The following is a 27962-nucleotide window of genomic DNA, read 5'->3' on the forward strand; positions in this document are numbered from 1 at the left end:
TCCCCACATCCCCTTCCAGACTTAAGAATATCTGATTTTAGGGGTGCCTGGGTTGCACAGTTTTTAAGCACCTGACTCTTGGTTTCGGCTCAGGTTATGATCTCAGAGTCGTGAGATTCAGCCCCACATCAGGCTCCGCACTCAGTACAGTATGCTTGAGATTCTCTCTCCCTATCCCTCTGCCTCCTCCTCTGCCCCTCCCGCACATGCTCTCCCTCTCTCTTTCTCTCCCTCTCAAATAAATAAATCTTTTTTTTTTTAGATTTTATTTACTTATTTGTCAGAGAGAGCACAAGTAGGAGAAATGGAAGGCAGAGGGAGAAGCAGGCTCCTCACTGAGCAAGGAGCCAGATGCAGGACTCGATTCCAGGACCCTGGGATCATAACCTGAGCCGAAGGCAGACACTTAACCAAGCCACCCAGGTGCCCCTAAATAAATAAATCTTAAAAAAAAAATTTTTTTAAAGAAAAACAATCTTTCATTTTAAATGCAGGGTCAACATGTCTTTAGCTGGGCCAGATGGTACCTACAAAGTTCTGCTTTACCATGTGGCAGAATAATTTTCTGTGGTTGTAATTTGTTTTATTCTCCCAGTACTTTGCCTTATATCTCCATCCTCCACCAACTCTTTGCCTATTCTAGAAAGGCTACTAGGATGTTTGCACCTATGCCTCAGGAGAGTTTTGTGTTGGTAAGCAAAAGCAGAAGTTGCTACAGAAAACCCTCTCTGCCAGTCTTTGAGAGTCTAAATGCACTGAAGGTACGAATCTATTTATCCCAAATAGGGTCCAGAGAGAAGGGAGCACTTTTCAGAAGAGAGAGGCAGGAATGGCAAGATTGAGAACTTCTTTCTTAGGATGACCATAACATTGATTTTCCAAGGGAGTACATTTTTGAGAATAAGAGTTAATATTACTTATTAATAGTTACACTGGAGCGTAATTGCCCCTTGAGTGGAAATCTTTTTATTACAGCTAACCTTGTAATAAAAATCATGATCCTCTGCCCAGATCCCCTCTGGGAGCTGAAGAACCCATCCCCTGGCTGCTGACTTTATTGCCTGCCGATGGCTGACAGCTGGAGCTCTCACCAAGCATTGCCTACAGCTAAGGGAAACTGCCTTGCCCAAGGTCATATCCTTCCCCAAGTGCACCAGAGACCAATGACTGGCTGATGCAGGGTTACAAATGCCAGAACCCACCCCCCCACCACCACCTTGCTTCAATTTGAATCAAGTGTGAAAGACCATCCTGGATCCAGGGCTTTCCACAACATCAGCTGAGGCTGATAGCAGGTCACCTTCTGCCCAATCTTGACTTCCTCTCTTCCCTAGGGATAGGGAAGAGAGTCCCCCTCAATCAACCTTCAGCACACGACTCCATTTCAAGGTCTGTTTCCAGGGATCCCTATCTGAGGAACTGAACTACCTCTGTGCTGTTAGTAAGATGTAAACCCCAAAATTAACTTCCTATTTGCATCTTAGTCAAATGGATCAATTAGCATTTATTTCTTGTTCCCATATTTAAATGCTGCCCTAGAAAATACATGCCTCTTCATTCTTTGCAATCAGAAAAGTGCAAGTCCTCTCCTTCTCTGGTCTCTAGTGGAGGAGACAGGGTTGCTATGTGGTTCTCCAACAGTAAAGTGGAACAATACTTTTAGGGAGAGAGGAGACCTCGGTTTTAGTTCTGGCTTTGCCAATGAGTCATTACGATGTGGGAAAATTATTTCCTCTCTCTAGGTGAGTCCAAATTTACTTGTCTATAAAATATAAGTCTTATCAGAAAAGTTATAAAAAACTTAGAAATGAGGCTAAAAAGTGAGTCCCGCATACTTTCAATGTTACGCAGGCACAAAGACCACCCAGAGATTGTCTAGAGTAATGAATTTAATTTTTCTCACCATTTGCCAATAGGTGAAGATTCCAGATTTAATAAAATAACTTATTACCTGCTAGAGATTTGCCTAGTAGATATGCAAATAATTTCTATTCATGGAACCACAAAGATTTATAGCTCAGTTTTTATGTAATCCAGTAAACTCACCCTAATATTGCAATAGTATATACCTGGCTTTTTAAATGTTCTTTGAACCAATCATAACATCTTGATGGTTTCTTTGCTAAGAGTTAAATAGATTCTTTTACATGTCGTTCATTTATATTTGCCTGAGAGTCATGATTTTACCTTTTTAAAAATTATACTTCACCAGGCTTGATCTCCTCCATGATGCCAAAAGAAAGCCAATCCACATGGGGCTTCTGGGTGGCTCAGCGGGTTAAGCATCTGACTCTTGATCTCACCTCAGGTCTCAATCTCAGGGTTGTGGGATCAAGCCCTGTGTTTGGGCTCCACGCTGGGTTTGGAGCCTACATATAATAACAAATAAAAAGAATCCACACAGCCATTTGATAATTAGGGGATCTCAGGTTATCTACACAAAGGAATGCAAGACTCCTTTCTATAGAAATCATCTGGACAGTGTTACCCTTAGGAGAGTAGTCAGCAATACCAGAGTCACCAGAACCACCATCCCTTGACCATTGTGTTGCTGGGGTGGAGGCTGGGGGAAAGAGCAGCACAGCCAAGGCTTACTGAGAGGGACTTTCCCAAGGTTTCCCAGGTCTGAAAGGTATGCAAGTTATGCATCATCAGAGCTAGGATTCAAACCCAGGCCTGTCTAGCACTCTAGAAAGCCCATAACTCCCACTCCTCATACTTTCATGCCGTGGCTCATCTGCCTATAATCCCAATGTGGGTTGCATATGCCTGGCACCTAGTAGGCAATCAATGTATATCCCATGAAATCAAAAACTTTTATCTATTCCTAGTGACTAGAACCTGGATATTTCCAAAGGACCAAATCTACTGATGAGCCTCACTTCAGAGCATTAGAAAAGACAGACACTCGGGAGCCAGACAGGCCTACATTCCATCTCCTCATTGCCATTTAGTGGCTAATTAGCAGTGTAACCTTGAACCAGAAATGAAATCCCTGTGAGCCTTTGTTTCCTCCCTTGCTACATGTAAATAATCCTCATAGGCTTCTTATGAGGAGTAAAGTAGAAAAAACAATGTGAAAGTTCTCAGCACAAGACCTAGCCCAAAGGTACCCCCACCCACAATGGTCTTTTGGTCTTTCCTTCCCCTCTCAGAAGACCCTGGAAGGCTTTGAGGCCTCAGCTGCATTGCTGCCTCTACCAGCCCCCACTCCAGGCACACAGTGATCAAGGGATGGGAAAATCCCTCTGTTCAAACAGGTGTCACTGTTCTAAACCTACAGTCTCATTTCCTGATCGTGTCTTAATCTGCTCTTCGGTGGTGAAAGTTGATTTCTTGCACATTCTTATATCAGTGGGAATTTCTGCCCTTGGCTGACAGGCATTATGGGCTGGCTTTGACATACAGCCCTACAGGGCCTGAACAGCCCCTATTCTTTCCCAGTCCTGAAAGGGAGCTTTGTGCCAAGGATTCATTAAACTGCACTGCACAGCCCCTTCATAAATGGGGCTCAATAATGAACAGTCGATTTAACTGGAAAAGCTGCTGGAGCTGTTAAATTAAAGGGAAATAAAGTGCATTTTAGACTCAGTCTGCCAGAAGAAATGGTGACCTAAAAGGAAAATCTTCATTTTTATTGAATTGAAGTTTTTAAAAAGTGTAAAATGTCCAGGAAGCTTCCTTGTGACAGGCAATGAGACATAAAAGCTCAGAAGGCAGGCTTGAGATAGTGGTGCTTTTTATTCACCATCACAGAGTGTGTCTCGAGCTCTTAAATAGTGCAAAGGAATGATCTCATTTTGAGAAGGAGATATGAGGAGACTGCAATATGTCACAAGAAGTGTTGTTTGTTTGTTTAAAATGTTTCAAGTATTTTAAGACCAGGATTTCTCCTTCAGTCTTGGAACATTCAAAGGACCAAGAACCATTCTTTTCAGTTTTTCTGCTCTGTTTCAGGGATAAGAAATTTCTCTGGGAGGAATCCAATTGTTTCTCCTCACACGACACCTCAGAGTTAGATATTTGATTTAAGTAGTGTGCTCTGACATCTGACTCAGTAGTCTCTCTTTTAAGTCTGCGATTTTCAGAAGTACATGTAAGTGCTCCAAAGAATTTTCTCTTCAACGTCTGTTTCTGAGTTATATAACTTCCTGGCATGGTGAGAGAGAACGTCTACTAACAGATGCTGGAATGCTATGTTTCCAGTAACTCTCAGGTGCAAGAAGCAATAGCCACTGTGCTTTGGCAAGCAGATTAACCATATGGTGATCTTAGCTTTTCTCCACTAAGCTGCTGTGAGCTGGGAATTCTTGTTAACATGCTTCCCTGTCCTTCGTGTTTTCAAATCTCAATATAGAATCTGCTCCTGGGTATGTTACAGGCTTCACTACCCTAGTCAAGGTCTTTTCTCATTTTCATCGTTAAGCATCGTTTGACTATCAAAAAACGACAGTCACTCATCACAGGGAATTTAAAAAGAAATCTGAAAGGCAATGTGAAATAAATAAAGGCCCACTTCCACCCTTATTGTTCAGGGTCACTGGAATCCAAACACAGATTTTCAGTTTGCAAAGCTGTATAGAAAAGGCAAAACTTCCTTTCTAAGAAGTTATATGCTCCCTTTCTGAAACCTACTTTTCCATTTGAATTCTAAGCCACCGATTTAATTTTTTAGGATTCTGCATTAGGAGATTCAAAGCCACCTTGAGAATATCCTGAAGTTGAAAAAAATAAATCTGTGCATGTATTCATTTTAAATAGTAACTATGGTGACCCAGTAAATAGTGTTGTTTTATTCTTCGTTCATCTACCATTAATGAGTCACGGTCAACCGATATAAATCATGGGCTCTCCACACCATGAAATTCTGGATTCATAATAAAACTGCTGCCTAGTTTAACAAATTCTAGGATGGACCTTGGCCACTGTGAGCCCTGATGTTGTTAGGGTCCACACCCGCATCAGAATAAACAAAGTTTCATTCACCTTCCATTAAAGATCTCCGGACTCCAAAATGGCTATGCCGTCCTGTGTGGATTGTGTGGCTTCATCATGTTTTGACATTTAGCAATGGAGTAAATATTCATTAGAAAATACATATCAGACCAGTCCAACTTTTACATGTGGCATCAGTCATTCAAACACACTCTCCCAGTCATGACTTAGTCCTACATAAGCAAACACTAAACTATTCAAAAGATTTTTAGCTTAAAGGTGGAGATAAGAGAATTTTCTGAATCTGCACAGATTTGACTACAGCCAGACTACAAGTTAAGGAGAATGTTACTATGTTACAGCTTATCTAAAGGAAAATGACTGGGAAAGCAATGGTGATCAAAACCAAAGCACAGGAGAAAGTATGCTCCTCTAGGATTCAGAACATTTATTAATTCTTCTATTCATTTTAATGAATAAAATCTAATGTGCTTTTTATTCTTACCAGTGCATAATTTTTCTGAGGAAAGGAAAAAGTTATCCTCAGTGCCTAAGAGAAAGTGTGATAGGTGGAGGTTTAATAACTATTTGACAAGGGAATAAAAGAAAGAGAAGGAGGGAAAGGAAGATAAGGAAAGAGAAAAAAGGGAATGTGAGACAAGGAAAGGAGGATGTTAGCCCAGGGAAAATTAGAAACAACATAATAGCTTTCTTCACATATTTAAAATACATCATTTGGGAAAAGGGTTAGATTTATTGTTTTTGAAACCAAATAATTTCATCGAAAGCTATACATAGAAAGCTAAGAGATTTCTGGGCCCTAACTATAAGGAATTGCTACCCCATTCGAATAAGTAAAACGCCGAAAAAATCTGAAAAATCAATAACTCTTTTTAGATCCATAAGAGAAGTAAGGTCACAGGGCAAATCCCCCAAATTGGAAGGACAGGCAAATACAAAGAATCACACTTACTGGAGCAGAAATGTCCATGGGATCAATGCTGGGGTAAGATAACCTGAACTGTAATTGCAAAATGGTGGGGGCTCAATGTAGAAAACCCTGAGCGATAAAAACTTCAGGGGGAGCCTGTCATCATGGGATTCCCCCCAAATTTTGTAAGTTTCAGTTCCTGGAGCTCAACCAGTTCTCACAGTAAATAAGGAAAAAAATCCTCTTGTGCTTCTAGCAGGGACAGGAGAAAAAGACCCACCTTGAAATATGCTAGAGCATTCTGTTCTGAACAAGTTCTGCCCTCAGGAAAAACTAACCAGAGCCTGACCTACCCGGAGAAAGGGAAATATCCAACTCCACCTGACATGAACTATCCTGTCTCCCTTGAGGGGAGGGGGGAAAAACCCTGAGAAGCACTTGTGAAGTTCATAGTCCACAAAAAGACTGAAACCTAATCATAGATCTATAAAATGCTTCCCCTCCCCCCATACCTCACCACCTCATTACTAAAGTCCTATTTAGTTCCTCTTACCCAGTACATAATGTTCACCTATCAAGAAAAATTACAAGGCATACTAAAAAGCAAAAACATAGTTTGAAGTGACAGAGCAAGCATCAGAACCAGACTCATATGGCAGGGATATTAGAATTATCAGACCAGGAATTTAACTATGATTAGTATGCTAACTAATGATCTCATGAATAAAGTAGATAGCACTCAAGAACAGATGGGTGATGTAAGCAGAGAAATGGAAATTCTAAGGACCACCCCCCCACAAAAAAAATGCTAGAGATTCAAAACACTGTAACAGAAATAAAGGATGCTTTTGATGGGCTTATTAACAGATGGGCAGGCCAAGGGAAGAGTCTCTAAGTTTGAGAATATCTCAATAGAAACAAACAAAACTAAGAGACAAAGAGAAAAAAGACTGGGGAAAAAAACAGAACAGAATATCTAAGAGTTGTGGGACGATTACCAAAGGTATAACACAAGTATGGAAAATACCAGAAGGAGAAGAAAAAGGAACAGAAGAAATGTTTGAAATGATACCGACTGAAAAATTCTCCCAAATTAATGTTAGACATCAAATCACAGGAAGATCAGGGAATAGCAAGCAGGATAAATGTCAAAACAAACAAACAAACCAAAAACTCACTTGAGGATATCCTTTTCGAACTACAGAAAATCAAAGATAAAGAAAATATCCCACAAGAAGCCAGAGGGGAAAAAAACCTTACCTATATGGAAGCAAAGGTAAAAGTACATTCAACTTCTCACAAACCATGCAAGCAAGAAGATGGTAGAGGGAAATATTTAAAATGTTTAAGAAAAAAACACCAACCTAAAATTCCGTACCCTATAAACTTATCCTTCGAGTGAGGGAGAAATAAAGACTTCCCCATACAAACAAACATTGAGGGAATTTGTTGCTAGTAGATCTACCCTGAAAAAAATGTTAAAAGAAGTTCTTTAGGAGAGAGAAAATAATATAGGTCAGAATCTTGGATCTAGGGGCGCCTGGGTGGTGCAGCGGTTAAGCATCTGCCTTCGGCTCAGGGCGTGATCCCGGTGTTCTGGGATCGAGCCCCACATCAGGCTCCTCCGCTATGAGCCTGCTTCTTCCTCTCCCGCTCCCCCTGCTTGTGTTCCCTCTCTCGCTGGCTGTCTCTATCTCTGTCAAATAAATAAATAAAATCTTAAAAAAAAAAAAAGAATCTTGGATCTACATAAAGAGCAAAGGAGAAGGAATAAGTAAAGACTAAAAAAAAAACTTTTATTTTTGTTTTTAAATTTTTATTTTTCTTATTCTTAACTGGTGTAACAGACAACGGTTTGTTCAAAATAATAATAGCAATAATGTATTTGATTATGTATGCTATGTATATGTATGTGGATATATACATATATATATGCTTATGTATAAATGAAATGAATGACAGCAATGATACAAGGGATAGGAAGGAGAAGTTAGGATTAGTTTCTTTACTATAAGGTACTTGTGCTATGCATAAAGCAATATAGTATTATTTGAAAGTAGACTTAGATTAGTTGTAAATGTATCTTGCGAACTCTAGAGCAACCACTAAAAAAAGTAAAAAAAGAAGTATAACTGATGGGCTAAGAAAAGAAAGAAAATGGAATCATATAAAATACTCAGTTAAAAACCACAAAAAGGCAGAAAAAGAGCATACCACACACACACACACACACACACACACACACACAAAGGAGCAAAGACTAGGGGCAACAAATAGTAAACAGCAATAAATATGGTAGATAATCCAACTCTATCAATAACCACTTTGAACAACAGTGGTCTAAATGCATCAATTTAAAGACAGAGGTTTTAGATTAAAAAATAAGACTCAACTATATTTTGTCTACAGGAAGCCCACTTTAAATATAAAGCACATATAGATTAAAAGTAAATGGATGGAGCCTTTTCAGATGGCACTGAAGGTGAAGAAGGAAGCCCCTGCCTCTCCCAAAGCTGAAGCCAAAGTTTTGAAGGCCAAGAAGGTGGTGCTGAAAAGCATCCACAGTCACACACACACACACACACAAACACACACACACACACACACACAAAGGTCTTCACATCACCTACATTCTGATGGCCCAAGACATTGTGTCTCTAAAGTCAGCCCAGGGGCACCTGGGTGGCTCAGTCATTAAGCGTCTGCCTTCAGCTCAGGGCGTGATCCCAGGGTTCTGGGATCGAGCTCCATGTTGGGCTCCGTGCTCTTCTGGGAGCCTGCTTCTTCCTCTCCCACTCCCCCTGCTTGTGTTCCCTCTCTCACTGGCTGTCTCTCTCTGTGTCAAATAAATAAATAAAATCTTTTAGAAAAAATAAAATAAAATAAAGGCAGCCCAAACATCCTCAGAAGAGAGGCCCTAGGAGAAACAAGTTCGATCACTGCCATCATCAAGTTCCCCCTGACTATCCAGTTAGCCATGAAGAAAATAGAAGACAACCACACGCTTGTGTTCATTGTGGATGTCAAGGCCAACAAACACCAGATCAAACAGGCTGTGAAGACACTATGAGATTGACACTATGAGATTGACGATGATCAACACTTTGATCAGGCCCAATGGAGAGAAGAAGGCATATGTTCAACTGGCTCTCTACTATGATGCTTTAGATGTTGCCAACAAAACTGGGTCATCTAAACTGGCTAAATCTAAATATACGGTTTTTCACTATAAAAAAAGTAAATAGAAAAAAATACACCATGGTTGCACCAATTTTTTTAAAAAGTGAAATTAGCTATATTAATTTTATACAGAGCAGACTGACAGGAAAATTATCAGAGATAAATGGGGACATTATATAATGATAAAGGGGTCAATGCTCCAAGAATGCATAACAGCCCTTAACACACATGCACCTAACAACAGAGTGTCAAAATATATGAGGCAAAAACTGATAGAAGTGCAAGAAATGGATAAATTTATTTTTAAGTTTGAGACTTCAATATCCCAGATCCAGCAGGCAGAAAATCAGTAAATACATAGTTAAACTCAACACCATCAATTGAATATAATGGACATCTATAGACTACTTCATCCAACAACAGCAGAATGTGCATTCTTCTCAAGTTCACACGGAGCATTTACCTAAATAGGTCACATTCTAGGCCATAAAACACACACCTTCAAAAATTTATAATAGAAATCATATAATGTCTTCTCTAGGACCACAATGGAATTAAACTAGAAATCAATAACAGAAAGAGAGCTGGAAAAGGTCCCTAAATCCCTGGAGATTAAACAATGCATTTCTAAATAACACATAGGCCAAAGAAGAAACCTCAAGAGAAATTAGAGAATATTTTGAACTGAAAATGAAAACATCTTTCAAAAGTTGTAGGATGCAGCAAAACCACTGCTACAAGGAAATTTATAGCATTGAATGCATTTATCAGAAAACAAGAAAGATCTAAAAAATTTTTTTTTACTTAAAGAATTTTTTTTAAAAGAAAACAAGGAAGATCTAAAAGCAATCACCTAAGCTTCCCTAGGAAACTAGGAAAAGAAAAAGAAATTAAATTCAAATTAAGCAGACTGCAGAGCAGAAAGAATGGGAATATCAGCAGGAAAAGCTGGAGAAATTCATCTACAACTTCACCATTACCAAGGGGCACCAGAGTGCAGGAGGTGTGCCAGGAGGAACGACAGCTCCCGTCGTGGTAGAGCTCCCCCATCTGATGGTGCTTCCTCTGGGCCAACCACTGAAGAGGTTGATTAAGCCAGCCTGAGCATAGGTGTAACATTGCTCCACATAGATCATCAAAAGACTCAAATTTCTAGTAAATTCCACAACAGTTTTAAAGTTGAGCTGCTATAGTAAATAATTGGGCATTCTTGATTCTTGAATATGGAATATGTGTACAGAGAAAGGAAATAACATTACACTTGCAGTACAGTATTGTACATGGAAAAGAAATGTTCTAAATAAAACTATATTTAAAATTGGCACCAAATAAAACAACCCACGATTCAACCACAAATTTTTACTATATTTAGATGTAGGTGTCTTTTGTTTTAAGGACACGAGACAAAAATATGAAGGTGTATTTCCCTGGGGCTTCAATGGTGTTAATTATGAGAGCAGACGTTTAAGGGTACAAGTACAAATGACCAAGTGACAGTGCTGTCTACACGATTTTTAATAAATGCATTTTTGTATGTGTTTGTGATATGTGAGGTCTCTGAAGGGTGGGACCCAGGCAAGGACCCATCTTTCCCAAATATTGTAGATATTATTACTATACCCACTTAACAACTGAGAAAACTGGACTTCAGTGTATCAGTCAGCATAAAATACTGTTTGAAATAGAAACATCTATAGATGGTTCAAGCAGAAATTTAACACATAAATTATGAGTCTGCAAAATGATAGGAAGGGGTAGGGTATGGAAATAGACGATTGCTTTCTCCATTTCAACAAAAAGGGGAAAACTAGAGACAGATGTAGTTGGGCTTTGTTTTGGGGAGAATAGGTATAGATGTGTAGATTTCATTCACAGAAGATGAAAAAGTCCCCAACCAATGGCTTCTTTTAGTCAATGAAACAAGGAGGCAGCTGTGAAGACAAGCAGAGTGAGGTAAGAGGTTTGAGGAGAGGGAAAAAGGTATGAAAAGCCGTTATGGAAAATGGCTAAAGAAGCACATTCCAGGAACCTAAAGCATTCCAGATTGCCAGACAGTGTTTCAGGTTCACCTGGGGTTGTTAATCATTAATTTATAGGAAATCTGTCTAATTACATGTTCTTTTATTTTCACAATCTTTGCCAAGTTCCTTCTCTGGTTTTTAGTTCCACATTCTAAAATAGTGACAATAAAAATGTTATCTAGTAATATCATTTTGTAGAACATAGGACTTGTTTCCACCCCGGATATACCACATATATAGTCCCAGCCCAAGGCCATAGCCCATCAGAAAATACTTCATTCTCCCAAAGTTCCTCTCCTTTCAGCACCTCTTGACATCCTTCTTCTAACCCAGACCCCCTTAGAGCTCCCAGCCCTGAGCTCTAACCAGAGCTATCCCTAGGTCATGAGACCCAGCCCCATGGCAGAGGCAAAGGTAAGTCTCTCCTGCAGCCCCACCCACAAAGGGGGTCCATCCCAAAGTTGGAGGAAGAGGAAGTTTGAAGAAAGGGCCTGAGTCAGTGTCACATGAAAGGTTCTACTGCACAGAGGAGGTATGGATGGAGAGAGCTTGCTTCTTGACGGGAAGTGGGATGAAAGAGGACAGAAGGAGGAAAAGGGGAGTAGAACACCAGAGGTTAAGGTAAAGGAATTACGGTCATTAAAATCTTGGGAGGCCTGTTTGCCAGGATTCTGAGGTAAGAAGTGTCTTAGGCATTTCCCTTCTATTTAATCTGTGACCCTTACATCAATGGTCCTCAAACCTGAGGACATAAAAAGACTCTTCAAAATACTTGGATAGGGGTAACGGTAACAAAATGAATGTCCATACCCTCAAATTTCATATGTACTCTTTCTTTTTTTTTAAGATTTTATTTATTTATTTGACAGAGAAAGAGAGAGACAGACAGAGAGCACAAGTAGGCAGAGAGGCAGGCTGAGGGAGAGGGAGAAGCAGGCTCCCGCAGGGCTCAATCCCAGGACTCCGGGATCATGACCCCAGCTGAAGGCAGACCCTTAACCCACTGAGCCACCCAGGTGCCCCTCATATGTACTCTTTCTTAAAATTATTGGAGAGGCTTATTTCCCATCCCTTCTCTCACAACTGTCTTTATTTTTAAAAGAGGAGGGAGAGTCACAGCCATTCCTTCCTCTCCCATTCCTTTTTCCTTTTCCTTTCTTGCCTTACCTTTCTCTTCCTGAACAATATAGTCCTAAAGCATCCAGAAAAGGCAGAACAGAGTCGACATCTGTGCTGGCAGTGGGACAGCGTGGGTTGTAGAAGAACTGGAGTGGCCCACTATAAGGTGTCAGAGCCCAAGCAGCAAAGGGGTATCAACTTTTGTGTCGGCCTGACATGGGGAAGAGGGGGATCAATGGAAGAAAGCTCCCTGTTGAATGTCAGAGCCGGAGCACAGTGAGGAATGGGGTATGACACCTCAGAGCCCAAACAAGGGAAGGAGGTATCCATGTGGAGGAGAGGCCAAGTACAGAATATTGGAGAGGGTTGAGGAGGGCATTCATGTAGGACAAGGGGTCAAGACTGAGATGAGAAATTGGCTTTATATAGGGGGACTGATCAAAAATTAAATATATTAAGGATCAAGAGCCAGGATTCTTACTTTCAGAGAAGAGAGTTACAAATATTCAAAGGGCAGGGAGACTAAAATAAGCCCTGTGGCATTAGATTAGAACTGGAGGCTTTGATGTGAACTTATGTTTTTTAATAAACGTAGATAAATGTAGAAATAAATATAGACATAAATGTGTGTTCCCTAGTCCCGTCTACTGGGAGGAACTGGGAGCAGTTATAGGCCAGTAGCAATAAGCATACTTCGCACTCAGATCTTGATTCCTTGGATAATTAGCTGATTCTAGTTCTGAGGAGGGAAAGTACAGGATGAGCCTGAAATATCTCTTTGTGCCAGGGAAAGGAAATGCTCCAAGAATGATGGAGATGTGTCAAAAGGACTCAGAAGCAAGCTTGAAGGGGTTCCCACTGACAAAATAGAAAACAATTTGAGCATCCAGATAAATAATGATCATAATGGATTATAAACCATTGAATAAAACTGAAAACCATGAGTCCAAACAGATATACTTAGATAAATGGATATATTAAAAGTTTGGTAAGAAATTGAATATTTACATAGCTTTAAAGTATCTCACCACAAAATAGGTATTATATATAAAGTAGAAAAGAGTAATTTTACATAGTAAAAAAACCTGGAAGTTACCATATTAGCCAAATTATCAAAATAAACATTATCAGTAATGGTACAAATGGAAATCACACTCCACTGAGATAGAATACATCAAGAATACAGAATTATTTCTGAGACACTCCTGCTTAAAATACATAATCTAAATCTAACATGAGAAAATATCAGTCAAACCTGGTATGTATGGTAACTCTAAGGCTAATAGTTTGAGGAATTGCCAGACTGTTTTCCAAAGCAGCTAAACTCTTTAACATTCCCCCCAGATGTATATCAGAGCCCGAATTCTCCTACATCCTCACCAAAAATACTTATTTTCTGTCTTTTGGATTATGGCCATTCTGTGAGTGTGAAGTGGTGTCTCATTATAGTCTTGATTTGTATTTCCTTAATGGCTAATGATGTTTAGCATTGTTATATGATTATTGGCCATTTGTATATGTTCTTTGGAAAAATGTCTACTTAAATCCTTTGCTCATTAAAAAAAAATATAAAGCATTCCCATATACTCCCCCTCTCCCCAGCCTCCTCCAAAGTGGTACATTTGTTGCAATTGATGAATCTACATTTATACCTCATTATCACAAGTCCATGTATCAACTTGGCTAGGTTATAGTACCCGGTTGCTTGGTGAAAGTCTAAATGTTGCTCTGAAGGCATTTTAAGATGTGTTCAACATTTAAATCAGTAGACTTTGAGTAAAGCAGCTTACCCTCTATAATGTATGTGGGCCTCACCCAATCAACTGAAGTTCTTAAGAGAACACACTGAAGTCATTTACAAGGAAAGAACTCTGCCTCCAGATTGCCCCTGAACTCAAGACTGCAGCATTGACTCCCGCTGAAATTTTCAGTTTGCTGCTCATCCCAGCAGACTTCAGACTTGTGAGCCCTCAAAACTGTGTGAACCAATTTCTTAAAATACACACACACACAGAAACACAGAAACACCTACTCATTCTGTTTCCCTGGAGAACCCTGACTAATATAAGGGGTGAAGGCTAAGGCACGTGGGGTTTCTTTTTGAAGTAATAAAAAGGTTCAAAATTGATATGGCGCTATTCACTGAATATACTAAAAATCTTTGAATCACACATCTTAAATGGTTGAATTCTATGGTATGTGAATTATGTCTCAATAAATCTGTTAAAAATATCTCTAGTGCATAATAAAAATATTTTAAGCATATTAATTAAAAATGTAAAAATTAATATTTTAAGCATATTAATTAAAAATGTAAAGGTTGGGTCTTGATTCCATCAAACATTAACCAGTAATGGATATTTAACACACAATTAGAAATTTTAACCCTTACAAGGTGTTTCATGATATTAACAAATCTTTAGTTTTATTCTGCATTATGTTGACACTGTAGTCCTCTGGTTTTAATGCTGAATACGTATTGTTTCCTGCCTGCTTGCTCTGGATGCCGTGTGCCAAGCTTTAACAAGATCTTACTTTATTTGTAGATAGATGCTTGCTTTAAATTAGTAGATTCTGAAATTGCTTTTCTTTCATGTCTAAAATAAAAGTATTGCATGTAAAAAAAAATGTAAAGGTGTTGGGATGCCTGGGTGGCTCAGTTGGTTGGGCATCTGCCTTTGGCTCAGGTCATGATCCCAGAGTCCTGGGATCCCATACGGCTCTTTGCTCAGCTGGGAGCCTGCTTCTCCCTCTACCTGCTGTTCCCTTCTATCTGCTGCTCCTGCTGCTTATGCTCTCTCTCTCTGACAAATAAATAAATGAAATCTTTTTAAAAATGTAAAGGTGACATTGAGGGAGAAATAGCTATGAGTTGAAGGTAGTTAGCTTGATGAACCGTAATTAGAGGTAGAAATTTTTCTCTTTTTTTAAAGATTTTATTTATTTATTTGACAGAGAGAGACAGCAAGAGAGGGAACACAAGCAGGGGGAGTGGGAGAGGGAGAAGCAGTCTTCCCACTGAGCAGGGAACCTCACACGGGGCTCGATCCCAGGACCCTGGGATCATGACCTGAGCCAAAGGCAGAGCCACCCAGGTGCCCCTAGAGGTAGAAATTTTTCAACCATTATCTCTAAATATTTCTTCTGTCTGATTTCCTTCTTTCTTTTCCTCTAATTACAAATGTGCTAGACTTATTTTTTATTGCCCCATATCTCCAGATGCTCTGTCTTATTTGTTTATTTCCTCTGTTTTCTTTGTATTTCACTGTAGATATCTATTGATGTATGTTCAAGTTCAAGGATTTTATACTCTGGTGATTCTGATGTACTATGAGCTAAATGTTTTTAAAAATCATTAAAAGGGGGGTGACTGAGTGGCTCAATCAGTCGAGAGGCCAACTCTTGGTTTCAGCTCAGGTTGTTCATGATTTCATGATCCTGGGTTAGAGCCCCGCGTTGTGCCCCATGATCAGTGGGGAGACTGCTCAAGGATTCTCTCCCTCTCCCTTTGTCCCTGCCCACTGCTTGTGCACTCTCTCTTAAATAAATAAATAAATCTTTTTTAAAAAAGCATTAAAATGATTAAAGGAATGGCAGTCAAGGAGCCAGTACTACACATTAAGGTCACATGACCAATAGGTTTCATAGTCAGGAAACCATTTCTGCTACCCAAAGTTCAGAAAACTAGGAAACCAATGCAGCTGCCACAAAGCTGTTGGCTGAGCAATAGAATGTGGAATCTGACCACTGTAAGAACTCTCACCCTCTGAAGTCCATACATTAGCTGCCACCACCCAATAAGAATGGCCTTGACCTTCCTTCCAGCTTCCAAATCTAACACAAATGTACGTCATTGGAAGAGCCTAAATTACATTCAGAATTCTAGTAACAAGTGAGTCAGTGAAATGAAGTTTTTACCTTTCCAAAGTCTGCAATGTAAGGAAAGGTTTAGAACATAGAAGAGGTAGAAACAACTGCTAAATGCCAGTAGACAATATCTAGTACATTTCACACCTTTGCTGACATAATGTTGATACACAATTTTCTACCATATTTAAATTTCAATAAAAAAATAGAACTATAATATAACATAATACAATATAGCTACCCCTCATATAAATGAAAATGCACTTACTCTCTATCCAAAAAAAGGGCTTACACCTAAAGCCCCATCACTCTCAGTATTCATCTATTGGTGATGTTCTTTTCTCTTCCACCTCAGCCACAATCCCATCTTGATAATCTAATGAACCAAATTATAAAATTAAGCACCACCAATATACCTTATATAAAATAGTAAGGGAAATGAAGAGTAGAATAAAGGAAATCGGCTAATAAATACAAGTATATTCATGACAAAGCAATATGCATAATGACAATTTTCATTTCTCTTAAGTTGGTCACAAGGCAACAGTTGGTATTTATAATGACCTTCTTCCACTACCAGTTCCATGATCCTTTTGCCTCAGTTAGCACCTCACCTAGTCAGTGTTATTTGGTAAAGTAACCCAAAACTTCATTTGTAAAAGGTCTGAGCCATTCATGGTTATCTCATGTTGGCTTGCTGTGATCTTCCACTTACCTTTCCTACTCGGTTCTTAATACTAGGAAACATTTCTCCCCATTGGATCCTTTTTACATCAGTCAGGGCCCCATTATGAAAAAATAAATCACCCTAGGAAATTTAAGCATAGGAATTTAATATAAGGAGTTGCTTATACTGATGTTGGAAGACTGAATGAAATAGCCAAAAGGGACATGTGAGGGAAGCCAAATATTAGTAACCTAAGGAAGCAGCAGGCCATCCTTGGGACTGAAGAAACCAAAGGGAAGAAACAGGATTACCAGAATTTAGGGATGTGGAGGAGTGGCCTTCACATAGCTGGTGCTCAAACTGAGGGGACATGGTACAGCTGGTACTAGGAGTGCCATAAGGAGTGGTCCCCTGATGCTGGAGGACACTAACAGGAGCTGAAAGCAGGAAAGAAGTCCTATACCCTCTCTTCTCTCTTTCCAATTTCCCACCAGTGTCTCCCATTGACACCACCTAACTTGAGAAAGCCAGCTAGCAAGGAAATCTAGGAAAAGTATTTTTGCAGAGTCCCAGCCCCAACATCTCAGAACAGAATATAGAATAGTGGGCTTAGGTCTATAAGACAAGAGATAAGTAAAAGAGATGCATGCTATATCCCTCAGCCTACTCAGTATCCAGTCACACCCCTTTACCCATAACTAAACTTCCACACAACAACAGTAACAACTTCATGCTACGTCCTAACGAGATGCAACTAACATTTATACAAAGGAAGTCACTGTCACCCAAAAAGAGGAGACAGAGCCCAACACCCACCATATCCATCTCTGGAGGAGGTTAACTTTTGCTTTAGTTGGTCAAATTCCACCTGCATATTTTGTAACCTAAATGTCGATTTGTAAGGTTAATCCCAATGAACAATTCCCATGTAAAATAATAGAGAAAAAGAGTGAGGAAAATAGTTAATATATACTAAAATACACATAAAAGCAAGGGGTAGAATAATATCTGCTATAGTTCTCATTTCTATAAATGATCTCAATGCCATAGTTGAGTTTTACACTTCTTATTCCACTGACTTGTTCCTCTTTCCTTCAGCTATCGTCTCAATTGATCAAGGTTCACAAGCTTGTGAAATGACCCAAATCTTCATTTTTAAAGGGTCTGAAGCTTTAGCAGTCCTACCTTTATTGGGTCACTATAGTGCACCTAGAGAATACCCTGGTTTCCAGACAGTTCTCTTTGCCCCATTGTGCAGCAGCAATCCAATTTTCTCTTGGAAATTAGAATCAATCACCTCAGCCACTGCAGTCACACCCTTCTTTCTATGTTAGATCAATGACATGAGGAGCCCACCATTGCCAGGTGACAGTCTCAACTGCCAAATCAATGGAACTATTGCATGTCTCCTAACCAAAACATTCTTTCTTTATGCATTAAGCCCTCTAAAATCAGCAGTGACCAAATACATAAAGATGGAAAGAAAAAATGTTGCAGTTTTTTGGGTAGTAAAAGGAACAATTCCCACTTAACTCCTTAATTTCTAGCCCTGTGTATTCTAGCTATAAGGTAAGTAGAATTATACACTGGTTGCTAGATAAGCATATGTTCCACATTGTAGAATAGCATCCAACCTCCAGAAGTATTGTTTCCCAGCTAATGTAACTGGAGCATTCTACTAGCCTGCAAAGCCAGCTGTTTCTGAATAGTAGGCAACATGATTGCACAACAAAAACAGTGAATACTATGAGCTATAGCCCATAGCTTCACCCCCTCTGCTGTCAATAATTATTTCCTTGAATAAAAGTAATGAAATGTGAGATTCTGTGATCACAAATAAGGCATTCTGCAAGTCCATAGGTGATAGAGTTGGCAGAAGCATTTGGGAAGAAAAGCTAATCTATACCCAGAACGACTATTCTAGTGAGAAAATTTGTTCTGTCAGTAATTGAAAGGAGATTGAAATCAACTTGCTACCAGGTGGCTGGTTGGTACTGCCAGTGTATAGCACTCATCTTTGCTGTTGGCAAGCTGGGCTTCCAGATTTGATCACGGGGGAGGTGGGTCCCATGCACAACCTTGAGCAAGCATCAGAATGGCTAGGAAAAAAGACAGACTGACTTCTACAAAGCTGGGCTTTTTTGTTCCTACAGTACATTTCCACGAAAACATGTGGAAGCATACATAGATCCAGCTAGAAGTCTCTTCCTTCGTCAAATGGTCACAGAAAATTCCCCATGAGGTCATGGAATGGGCTTAGGGAAAGTTGGCAAAGCAACAGTAGATACGTGAACGTCTGAATCATACAACTTACTTGTGCCATCAAGTCCTATTCTACATCTAAGTCACTTTTAATTGATGGAATGCTTTTCCCAGTTTGCCTAGAGCATTCTCAGTTTTAGCACTGAAAATCCCAAATTTTAGTAACCTTCTCAGTCCGGGTAAACTGGGAAAGTTAGTCACCTTGGTTGCTGCACACACTCAACATCATGGCTTGGATTAAGTGATACCCAGTTTATAATGTGCATTTCCAGCAGTATATTCTCTTAGAATCCCGTGATCAGGAATTACGTTTCTACCCACCAAGGCCTGATAGCAATTCAGAAGTTTTCCCAAAAGGAAAAGAGTAATTTTCCAGAGAAAGTGTAGCTTTGTTCCAAAATCCTAAGAGCCTACAATGTGAGTTCCTTCAGGAGCATGCCATAGCATCTATAGTACCCAAATATGTCACATTGAATTTAAACATCATTAGCTTGGTTAGACCATAAAACTCAGCATAGTTACTTGCCTGCAGCCTAATTTTGCTCCAGAATCTTCTCTTTCTTTGGGCTCCACTGAAAACCAAGAGCTTCATTTGGAAATACCTCTTGGTAAATAGGTCCAAGCAGCACAATTAAATGCAGTATATGTCCCTTTCAAAATCCAAAGGAACACCAAATTGTTTCTATTTCTTCATGACACAGTGTGTAATGTAGCAACTTGTCTTTCATTTTGGAATGATAGATACAGATATAGAGATATATCCAGATAAATAGCTTTACAGGTGGCAAGGCTGTGTGGATTTGCCTGCAAAAAAAGACCATATCTGAAACAACAGCTACAATGTAGTCATCACCTAATTAAATTTGTGATAATCCATTGTTACTATCTAAAATCCATCCATCTTCTACACAGGCCAAACAGGAAGTTAAATGGGGATATGAGGCAAATCACCACCTCTATATCTTTCAAGGTATTGATGATGACACTAAACTCTGAATTTCCCCTATGAGACTATTTATTGTCATCAGTTCCATGGCTTTCATATGGCCTTTCCTACCATAATGACCTTCATTCCACAATTCAGAAAGGCAATGTGGAAATTCCATCAGTTGTTGAGTAGAAATTTTCCAAGACTGTATCCAGAAACCAAGGGAAAAAAAACACTCAATGAGTTCTTTTTTTTTCTTTTTTTTAATTTTAATAATATTTATTTTGTTATATTAGTCACCATATAGTACATCCCCAGTTCTTGATGCAATGTTCCATGATTCATTACTTGCATATAACACCCAGTGTACCATGCAATATGTGCCCTCCTTAATACCCATCACCGGCCTATGAGTTCTTAAACCCACATTTTTTTAAAGTAGTCTCTATGCCCAGCATGGAGCCCAATGTGGGGCTTGAACTCACAACCCCAAGATCAAGACCTGAGCTGAGATCACCCAGGCATCCCAGCCCACACTTTAAATATCTGTATGTTATTTTTAATTATATTATATAAATGTCCCTGGGGTTAATACATAGATAGATAGATGATAGATAGATGATAGATAGATAGATAGATAGATAGATAGATAGATAGATAATAGAAAGATATCCCTGAAGTTTGAATACTACCCTACAAAACTGTATGTGGTAGACCTGTCTCATGTGAAGATGATTGAGTTTGTGAATTTAAAGCTCAGAGAAAAGGTCAGGGTCAGAGGTAAAAATTCAGAAGCCATAAATATATAAATGTTATGTAAAGAAAGCCATGGTACTAGATGAGATCATCTGGGAAGGTAGGATACATAGAAAAGAAAGCAGGGAGGAAGATCGAGTCTTGTAGCACTCCAACATTTAGAAATCAGAATGAAAAGAAAAAGCCAGCAAAGGAAACTGATCATGAGTTGTCAATGAAGTAGGAGGAAATGAGAAGGTGCTATCACGAAGACCAAATCTTATTACATTCTATTGGGAGGTGATGAAAAAAAAGTGATAGCTGAAGTCAGGATTTTCTGTTTTGTGGGGTTTTTTGGCAATATGGTAGCAATTGTTATTTGGTAAACAAGATAAGCTTCATTACAATGACAGAGAATTAGGATAGACTACAAGATAAGAAAATGGGGAAAGTGAATGAAGCCAACATTTTCAAGGAATTTCATAGTAAAAAGAAGAAAAATGGGAAAAGAAAAAAAGAGTTGTTGCCTGATGGCTAAAGATAGATATTAATTATCACATTCAAAAGTTATTCTTTCATTGATAAAAACTAAGAACTTTTAACATGAATGATATTGAAATTTATCAAATAACTTTATTTTAGTATACTAATTTTCTGGAGCACTTTTAGGTTTATAGAAAAACTACTAGAAAGTATAGGAAGCTCTGAAATATGGCTTCTCTCTTCCCCTGCACAGTTTCTCCAATTTTTAACATTTTGCATTTGTGTGGTACATTTGTTACAACTGATGGACCAAATTTATACAAAAGTTCAAAGTTTACATTAGGGCTCACTCTGTGTTATACAGTTCTGTGGGTTTGGACAAATGTGTAAAGTCCTACCTTCTGCCATCAGAATATCATACAGAATAGTTTCATCCTGGCTTTTTTGCCTTGAGAATTCCTTTATATATAAACTTGAGAATTCCTTTATCCACAATATAACTAACTGAGATTTTGATTGGGATTACATTGAATCTATAAATCAAGTTGGGAAGAACTGACATCTTAATAATAATAAGGCTTGCTATCTATGAACATGGAATATTTTTCCATTTATTTAGAACTTTTTTGATTTCTTTTATCACAGATTTACAGTTTTCCTCATATAGACATTTTACTTGCTAAACTTATAAACATAAACCTAATATTTCTATTTTTTGGTGTTAATGTAAAGGCCATTACTTTTTTAATCTCAAATTCCAATTGTGCATTGCTGGCATGTAAGAAAGTGATTGACTTTTGTATGTTAACCTTTGTTATATTAACCTGTAATCACTTATTAGTTCCAGGAGTATTATTGTGGATTCTTTAGGGTTTTCTAAATAGACAATCTTATCATCTCAAAGAAAGATAGTTTTATTTCTTCCTTCTCAGCCTGTCTATTTTTTATTTCCTTTTCTTGTTTTATTGCATTAGCTAGGGACTTCCAGTACAATGTGGAATAAAAGTGGTGAGAGGAGACATTCTTGTCTTTTTCCCAAACTTGAAGTTTCCTCTATGTGTAGTTTGCTGAGCATTTTGTTGTTGTTGTTTTTTAAAGATTTTATTTATTTATTTGACAGAGAGAGAGACAGCCAGCAAGAGAGGGAACGCAAGCAGGGGGAGTGGGAGAGAGATCGCGCCCTGGGCCAAAGGCAGACGCTTAACGACTGAGCCACCCAGGCACCCCATGAGAGTTTTTATTATTATGCATGAGTGTTGGATTTTTTTGGAAATTTTTATTTCTGCATCTATGATATGATCATGCTTTTTCTTTAGCCTGTTGATGTGATGAATCATATTAATTGTTTTTTGAATGTCAAACCAGCCTTGCACACCTAGAATAAATCCCATTTGGCCATGGTGTATAATTCTTTTTAAATGATGTCTTAACTTTTATCAAGATGATTTACAGGGGATAATACATTTATTTTATATTATTATTATAATATATTATATTATTACCTTTCCTAACTTTGGATGTGCTTAATACTTCTACAATTAAACTACATTTTGTGTGATGCATTCATCATTTAATATGGTCATAAATTAAACCTAGTTCTTTTATTAAAGACATTTCCATGCAGTGGCAGCCGTATGGAGACATCACAGTGTTTCATATTGAAAAAGAACATTGCCTTTGAAATCAGATCATCCTTGATCTGAATCCTAACTCTACAACTTAATGGCTATCTGAGCTTCAACTACTTATTTAATTTCCCTAAGATGTTAATTCCTACCACGCAAGGATTAAATAAGATATAGGTCTCATGGCACATGGTGAGCACTCAATTAGATGCAAGTTTTTATTGATGTTAATATTTTAAGATGATAAAAATACATTTTTTATTCTTTTTTAAAAAATACTTTTTTATACTACTTTTGCCAGATTTTGGTATTAAAGTTTAACAGATAAGAATTTCAGCAGCAACAACAACAACAAAAAAATGAACAAAAAACAAAAATACATAAACCCTGTGTTTCTTTATTTTCTCTAAATAATTTTAACTTCAACACCAAGCTTCCCTCCATCTTTACAGACAGAAAATTTAACCTCAGTCGTCCCCAGGGATACCTTTTTGCCAGGTATTGCAAGATTCTGAGGTCTGAAAGAGCATTAAAATTTTAGGATAAATTCTCCAGTCAGCAGTCATAGCTCATTCTCATTGAGACAAAGTCTCTCAAAATCTGCAGGTCCATTCAGACCAGAGTCTCTGTTCTTTCCAGAAGTCAGAAAAAATGGTTAGAAAAATGGACTCAGGAGATAGACTTCTCAGGTTCAAACCCTTCTCTATTCCTTTCAAGCTGAGCCTCAGTTTCCTCATCTATAAAATGAGGAGAATGATAATACTTAACCAATGAGTTTATGTGAGAAATAAATTACAGTATGTAGCATTTTCAAAAGTACCTGACACATAGTGTGTAAGTGTTAGCTATTATTATTTTTAAATTAATTATAGCCTTGGAACCTTGGGCAAGGCTAGGAACTCCACTAAAGTTTTACATCTATCCCCTGTCAGGAGTGGCAGGGAGAGAATGCCAAGGAGCAGAGAGCCATTGTTCAAGGGACCCACAAATCTTTATCGCTTTCTCAGTCTCCTGGAACCTCTCTTCTTTGCCTTGCTGCTTCTCAAAGGGTTTTCTGCCTCCCTCTACCTCTCACGGCACATAACAAGATCTCTTCAGAAAGCTTTTTGGACTTTTGGAAAACAAGAGCCAGGAAACGAGGATGTGAAAATCCCCTACTCTCTATCTTACCACGTATCTTGAAGCAAGAAACACAAAGATTGGCTACCTGCTTAAAAGGGGAAGAAAATGGGGGGGGGGGGGACAAGACAACTAATATCTCAAATATCTATCCTGACCTAAGAATAAAGTTAGCTTCATAAATGACTCAGAAAAATTTCCCTCTTTTCCCCCATTCCTTTTCTTTTTTTTTTTTAATGATTTTTTATTATATTACGTTAGTCACCATACAGTACATCCCCGGTTTCCAATGTAAAGTTCGATGATTCATTAGTTGCATATAACACCCAGTGCACCATGCAATACGTGCCCTCCTTACTACCCATCACCGGTCTATCCCATTCCCCCACCCCCCTCCCCTCTGAGGCCCTCAGTTTGTTGCTCATAGTCCATAGTCTCTCATGTTTCATTCCCCCCTCTGATTACCCCCCTTTCTTTATCCCTTTCTTCCCCTACCGATCATCCTAGTTCTTATATTCCATAGATGAGAGAAATCATATGATAATTGTCTTTCTCTGCTTGACTTATTTCACTTAGCATTATCTCCTCCAGTGCCGTCCATGTTGCAGCAAATGTTGAGAACTCGTTCTTTCTGATAGCTGAGTAATATTCCATTGTATATATGGACCACAACTTCTTAATCCAGTCATCTGTTGAAGGGCATCTCGGCTCCTTCCATGATTTAGCTATTGCGGACAATGCTGCTATGAACATTGGGGTGCATATGGTCCTTCTCTTCACTACGTCTGTATCTTTGGGGTAAACACCCAGTAGTGCAATGGCTGGGTCATAGGGTAGCTCAATTTTTAACTTTTTAAGGGACCTCCACACTGTTTTCCAGAGTGGCTGTACCAACTTGCATTCCCACCAACAATGTAGGAGGGATCCCCTTTCTCCACATCCTTTCCAACAATTGTTGTTTCTTGCCTTGTCTATTTTTGCCATTCTAACTGGCGTAAGGTGGTATCTCAGTGTGGTTTTGATTTGAATTTCCCTGATGGCTAATGATTTTGAACATTTTTTCATGTGTCTGTTAGCCATTTGTATGTCTTCATTGGAAAAGTGTCTGTTCATATCTTCTGCCCATTTTTTGATTTGTTTATTTGTTTCTCGTGTATTGAGTTTGAAAAGTTCTTTGTAGATCTTGGATACCAGTCCTTTATCTGTAGTGTCATTTGCAAATATATTCACCCATTCCGTGGGCTGCCTCTTAGTTTTTTTGACTGTTTCCTTGGCTGTGCAGAAGCTTTTTATCTTGATGAAGTCCCATAAGTTCATTTTATCTTTTGTTTCTCTTGCCTTTGGAGATGTGTCATGGAAAAGGTTGCTTTGGCCAATGTCGTAGAGGTTGCTGCCTATGTTCTCCTCTAGAATTTTGATGGATTCCTGTCTCACATCGAGGTCTTTCATCCATCTGGAGTTTATTTTTGTGTATGGTGTGAGAGAGTGGTCAAGTTTCATTCTTTTGCATGTAGCTGTCCAATTTTCCCAGCACCATTTATTGAAGAGACTGTCTTTTTTCCACTGGATGTTTCTTCCTGCTTTATCAAAGATTAGTTGCCCAAAGAGCCGAGGGTCCATTTCTGGGTTCTTTATTTTGTTCCATTGGTCTATGTGTCTGTTTTTGTGCCAGTACCATGCTGTCTTTGTGATCACAGCTTTGTAGTACAGCTCGAAATCCGGCATTGTGATGTCCCAGCTTTGTTTTTCCTTTTCAACAGTTCCTTGGAGATTCGGGGCCTTTTCTGTTTCCATACAAATTTAAGGACTATTTGTTCCAGTTCTTTGAAAAATGTCCTCGGTATTTTGATGGGGATAACATTGAAAGTGTAGATTGCTCTGGGTAACATGGACATTTTAACTATGTTAATTCTTCCGATCAATGAGCATGGAATATTTTTCCATCTTTTTATGTCTTCCGCAATGTCTTTCAAGGACTAGAAATCCTTGCAACAGCAATCAGACAACAAAAAGGGATCAAAGGTATCCAAATCGGCAAACAAGAAGTCAAAATGTCTCTCTTCGCAGATGACATGATACTCTATATGGAAAACCCAAAAGAATCCACTCCCAAACTATTAGAAGTTATAGAGCAATTCAGTAATGTGGCGGGATACAAAATCAATGCTCAGAAATCAGTTGCATTTCTATACACGAACAATGAGACTGAAGAAAATCAGGAAATCCATCCCATTTACAATAGCACCAAAAACCATACGTTACCTTGGAATTAACTTAACCAGAGATGTAAAGGATCTATATTCTAGAAACTATAAATCACCCCCTTCCTTTTCTTAACACTGGAAAAGTAACCATCAAAAGAAATTGGCTATATCATGGATTTCACATGCTCTGGAAGCAGTTCATGTGTAAAAACTGTTGATCCAGGAAGTCTGGTGCAGAAATGATACCATTATCTCTTTATCAATTACTAAGGAATATAAGGAAAGGAAGAGGAAAGAAGAATGGAATTAACATTTAATGAGCAATGAATAGTGCTTCTTATCCTACTAGGCCTTTGCTATACAATTCACATCTTTATATATGACAATAATAGTAGCAGGGTAGATTTGTTACCCCCTTTATAGAATGAGAAAACAAGGTCATCAAGATTACACAATTAATACATGGTAAAGCTAATATTTAAATCTGATTCTGATTGACACCTAAATCAATCCTCTTTCTACTATATCTCCATTGCTTTACAACAAATTAATGACAAATATGTGAATCTTCCTCCCAAATTTCATCATTTTAAACTGAGGTTTCTTTCAAGTCTAGCTCTTTGAAAAGCCCTAAGCTGAGGAAAGACCTACAGAAACATACATGTTTATGAACTTCAGAACAAATTTCACTACAGAATGTAAGTTTCCTAAAAGCTGCTCTTACACAGCTGCACCCCAATTAACCCCAGATGAAGATCTTCTCTATCACAAGGGGAAGATTTTGAAGGGTCAGTTGGGGAAGTGGAAGGCTTAGCTGAACATTTGGGTCTTGTAAGCCCCTTTAAACCTCACGTACATGCTGACTTGGTACTTTTTTCCAAAGCTGCTATATGTGATGAGTCCCCCAAATTATATCCCAGTAAGAAATTAAGCCTTGTTAATGGGAAAGGAGTATCACCCACTTTTATTTTCATGCAAATGGTCCCAGCAGAATGAAAAGGGGGACAGTGAAAGTGATGACACTGATCTAATTATCTGCAGGCCAGTATCACCAAGTTCTTGAAAGGAACCCACAGAATGGCCTGACACAGACACACAAAACACAGCCAGGAAACAATTGGGACCTTAGCAACAAGGCGAAAAATGGCTCCTCTGTGCATAAAGAGCTGTTTTATGAGCATTTCTTGTTACTTTCCATTAAGTCCCACTACCTCTTCCAAAGAAGGCTACAGTCTATTTTTAATCGATGCTCCATTGCCTATAATCAGTGACATGTACCATTCCAACTTCTGCTTTCCGGCCTATTGTCCTCTCACACAGCTTCAAGCCCTGGTTTTATGGGAAATGTAACACATAAGAATAAGACTTCAGTGGATACAAAGCCTCAGCATCCAAACACAACCTATCCCTCGTATCATCCTATTAACCACTAAGTGAAGCCAGGGTTAAAATAAGGAAAATGAAATCCAAGGAGATGAGGCCACTTGACAAAACATTCAAAGCTAGCAAGTAAAAAGAAAAGAGCCCCAAGTCTAAGACTCTTTTCACTGCACCATACCGCTGCTGTGTTAAGATATCAACAAAAGGAAGAATGAGAGGTAGACTCCAAAAAGCAACATTCAGTGCAATTCAGCAAACATTTTTCTGATTTATGCTTTAGTTTCCTCAATCCAGCCTGCTTTACCTGGGTTCCAAGGCCCTCCTGACCCCTACTGAGGAGTGTCTTCTCTAAAGGGAGCATCTTCTCACCATTACCTTCCAATCTGCGGCTAACTATAGTCCTATATCAAATCCTGGCTGCCATATCCCCTCCTTGTAATTATCTAAGTATTGTCACTACCTGGGACCAAATCCTGCCCTGCCTTGTTTCCAGATAAAAGCCTTTA

The sequence above is a fragment of the Ursus americanus genome, chromosome 16, assembly GCF_024610735.1.
Source record: "Ursus americanus isolate L20-20 chromosome 16, mUrsAme1.1.p, whole genome shotgun sequence".
Lineage (NCBI taxonomy): Eukaryota > Metazoa > Chordata > Mammalia > Carnivora > Ursidae > Ursus > Ursus americanus.